Source organism: Typopeltis vanoorti, chromosome 3, assembly GCF_054136105.1.
Source record: "Typopeltis vanoorti isolate ZY-2024b chromosome 3, IOZ_Tvanoo_1.0, whole genome shotgun sequence".
NCBI lineage: Eukaryota > Metazoa > Arthropoda > Arachnida > Uropygi > Thelyphonidae > Typopeltis > Typopeltis vanoorti.
Window position 1 is genome coordinate 4,624,251 of NC_143551.1, and position 4,393 is coordinate 4,628,643.

General features: G+C 35.7%; 1 non-coding gene across 1 annotated transcript; it reads left to right on the forward strand.

The window, feature by feature from the left end:
• Nucleotides 1–286: 286 nt before the first annotated feature.
• LOC150107874 (small nucleolar RNA U3) lies at nucleotides 287–502 on the forward strand. Its single transcript, XR_016548158.1, has one exon. It is a non-coding gene; the product is annotated as a small nucleolar RNA U3 (small nucleolar RNA).
• The last annotated feature ends 3,891 nt before the right edge of the window (nucleotides 503–4,393 follow it).

Consider the following 4,393-nt stretch of genomic DNA (forward strand, 5'->3'; position numbering starts at 1 on the left):
ATAACATTGATGCAGGAAAAGACCAGTAGATGGCGCCACGCATTACTTTGATAAAAGTGCTTTCCATCAAATGTTAAACATTTCTATAATCCATATTTTTAATTTAAAAGACCAAAATATTTAATTTTTAAATATAAAACAATAACATAATAAAATCTTTAATTAAAATAAAGGATGAAATTTAATATTTATGAGTAAATTTTGAAAATATTTATACTAATTATTTACACACCATAATTTAAATTGTATAAATATCATGGAATAATCAGGCCAAAGTTTGTTCGTTAAGATCATACTTCACAGGATCATTTCTGTAGTATGGTTAGCGAGTTCGGACTCTGAAACTCGCAGCAAACTCAACCACGATGAGGAGCTGTGGGGTTTCCTCCTGAGCGCGACGAGGGCTAAGCTTGCTGCCTTTTGGCGGAGAGCTTTGCAGTGGATGACCGTTCTGCTTTCCTCTTTTAGGGGAGGTGGAGGGAGGAAACTCGTTCTGAGTGGTTTTTTAATTAATAATTTAAAAATAGAGTTCATTTATTTAAATTGTGTATAATTATACGCAATTTAAATTTATTTATGTTATACACATAAATTGCGTGAATATTCATTCCCAAGGTTTATCTGCACTCACTTATACGATCGCGCTTGATCGGATTTAATTTTCATTTTGACGCCATAGAGTATAGCAAAATTATAATTCCAGAAGTATAGAGCCGAAAGGCTGCATTTTGGCATAAGTAAGATGAAGGAATCGAGGGTATTATGGATGCATTCGTATTTTATAGCTAAATACAGAAACATGTTTAGCAGAGACCGTCTGAGAATATAACCTTTGGCATACGCTCTTCTGTGAACCAATGCAGCCAATTTAGAAGAATAGCTTTAATCCCACATGTTAGCAAAATTCTGCTAAAAATCATTCAAAATAGAATTTATTCAAAAATAGATTTTCTATTGGATGAAGACCAATTCGGATTCAGAAAGAATAAAGGAACAAGAGAGGCAATACTCTGTTTAAGAACGATAATAGAGAGAAGATTAGACCTTAGTCTTTTTACTTACATTTGCTTCCTTGATTTAGAGAAAGCATTTGATGAAGTAAACCAGCAAATACTCCTAAATTGTCTAACTAATATCGGCATAGATTTGAGGGATAGGAAAATAATTTATCAAATTTACAAAAATCAAAATGGACGGATTAAAATCGATGATAAGGAGAAAATAATAAATATAAGGAGTGGAGTATGACAAGGATGTATACTTTCACGACGTTTATTTAATTTATATATTGAAAAGGCCATTCAGGAAACTAAAGATAAAATAAATAGTGGCATAAAGATAAATGGTGAGCAAGTCATGTGTATGAGATTTGCTGATGACATAGCCCTTGTAGCAGAAAAAAACAATGCTAGAATTACTAAATACTAACCTTGAAAAATATAAAATGAAAATCAACACAGATAAGACTAAAATCATTGTTTCAGGCAAAACCCCTATCAATACAGAGCATATAGACATCAGCGGGAAACAAATAAAACAAGTGAAAAGCTTTAAATATTTAGGAAGCCTAATAACAGAAGATGCAGAACAAGAGAAGACATAAGATCAAGAATAAACAACGCAAAATCCCAATTCTCTAAGGTTAAAAGCATTTTAACAGGAAACCTCAACCTACAATTGAAAAAAAAAAAATAAAGACATTGATATGGAGCATTGCACTGTATGGATGTGAAACCTGGATTCTAGGGAGAGAAGATGTAAGAAGATTGGAGGCTTTTGAAATGTGGTGCTGGCGTCGCATGAACAAAATAAAATGGACAGAAAAAAATCAAACGAACAAGTCCTGAAAGAGATAAACAAAACAAGAACTCTTAATTAACTCTATCAATATTAGAAGGGGTAGGTGGTTTGGACCATATACTTCGGCATGATGGAATTGCGAAAAGAATAACTGAAGGCAAAATAGAGGGGGAAAAGAAGAAGAGGCAGACCAAGGAAAAGCTTTCTTGACCAAGTCAAAGACAGCACGGGTTTGAGTTTGTGGAGTTACCAGGAGGTTAAGAACGCTCTTCTGGAAAGAACTTTTGTGTGTTGAAGTGGCGATGGTACAAACCAAGGCAACTCCGACTCGGAGGTTGTATATTTTTTAAGCTCTTTGGTAAATTTCGATACTTTTCAAAGTACATTTCTAAATTTGAGTATAAAACGTAAATGGATTCACAATATTCTACACACTAAATTCATAAACTAATCATTTTTACCTAACCAACAAAGTATAAAATGTGATTGAAATTTAAGATAAAAATGAGAAACAACTTCGCGTACATTAATTTTTTCCAATACCTAACCAACTGCGTGATAGAATAGTAATGTTGCAAAAGAACCTCCTCGGAAGAGGGGCTAAAGAAACATGTGTACGACGTGTGGCTGTTTCGTCGCACGATGTTTCTACTCAATATTACACATAGAATGATATTATTGGACTCTATTTAGAGGAAGCACTTTGCAGATTTGCCACTCTAAAAAACACTTCGGGCGCTCGCATCTGATCTGACAGATGCATGCTAATTGTTCCCATGAATATTCTTTAACCTATCTGTTGTATAGGTTGAAGGTCGTGAGTAGCTGCGCGTGAGTATATTACGATTGCTATTTCGCACTTTTGTTGCTGTCAGTTTGGTTTAACACGCGTTTGTGATATTTGACTTGCGGAGGTCCCGGCAGATCTGACAGATCCTTGCTAATTGACATAGACATTTTATTGTATAGGTTGAAGGTCAACTAGCTGCGAGTGCGTATGTTACGAGTGATATTCCGCACCGTTTTTTTTTTTTTTTTGCTATCAGTTTGGTTGAACACGTTTTTTTTGTAAAGGTTTGTGATATTTTACAGTAAATTGCATTATCTGAGAGTACCCCGAGCTCCGATGTCAGTATAGTATAGTTTACTTAAAATAAAGAGCCAACAGGCTTCACTTCGGCGATGTAACATTATTTAAATTAAGGGGATATTAGATCCCACATTATTTCAAAGCCGAATAAGATCAAAGATCGGAATCAAGGGGTTTCATGCGGAATATAGCAAGCTATAAAAGTTTCGGCGAATTGTAGCGTAAGCTAAAGCACGTAGTTCAACACTAGGGCAACTCGTTGCCAAGGTGGGGAAAGTAAAACCCATCTCCTAGGAGATGTATGATGTTATACATTATGGTGGAAGGTCGGTTTCAAAACCCAGACCAGTTTCAACCTTTATTCAGGTCTCATCAGTGAGTAGGTAGACCAGGTAATACTAAGCTTATAGCGAAAAGAACTTATATACTTTGCTACACGAGTTGTCACTGATGAGACCTCAATAAAGGCCGAAACCGGTCTGGGTAGTGACCTTCCACTATAATGTGTAAAATGATATATCTCCTAGGAGATGGGTTTTACATTATGGGAAATACTAAGAATAGTGATCAGAACTTTCTCCACCTTGGCAACGAGTTGCCCTAGTGTTGAACTACGTGCATTAGCTTACGCTACAATTCGCCGAAACTTTTATAGCTTGCTATATTCGGCATGAAACCCCTTGATTCCGATCTTTGAGTTTCTTATTCGGCTTTGAAAAAATGTGGGATTTAATATCCCCTTAATTTAAATAATAGTATAGTTTAGTTTTTTTTTTTTTATTCTTTGTTCAATAATTTCTAGATTGTAACTGAAAATAAATAAACCACCATGTATTACTGCAATACATGGTGGTTTATTTATTTTTCATACACGTCCTCTAGGAGATGTGCTTTACATTTATAGAAAATACTGAGGACAGGGCTCTGGAGTGTGCTCCACCTTTGCAACGAGTTGCCCAGTACACCACTTATGCTTGCATCCGCCGAAACTTCTAGTTTCTATATTTTCGGCACGCAACTCTTGTAGTTTCTATATTCGGCTATGAAATAATATTGGATTCAATATTCACTTAATTTGTACCCTCAAGTATTATATTTTCGGTGTTCTTTATTTGTTTTGCATTTTAGCACATGCTAGTAATGAATGTATCTCTCAGATATACCGCTTCCTAGCTGCAAAATTACCGTTGCGACCTCCCGAGTGTTAAATTTAGGAAGTGTCTCGAGTTGTATTTCTCGGAATGCGAAACAAGAACGATTTCACAGTTTCCGAGACAGGAACCGCGTTTGAAAGAAAACTTACCCCGAGTAAAGCCGGAAAGACTTGCTTGAGCCACACGAAGAAGGTGAAGGCCGTCTTACGTCTTGAGCACATCGTCTGGAAAAGAAGCACCTGGCAGGAGAGAGAGAGAGAAGAAATAATTAGCATCAGGACTAACTTCAAGGGAAAATTCTTTTCAAACTTTCACTCCATTTTTTTTTTTTTAATTTTTCAAGCTGCAA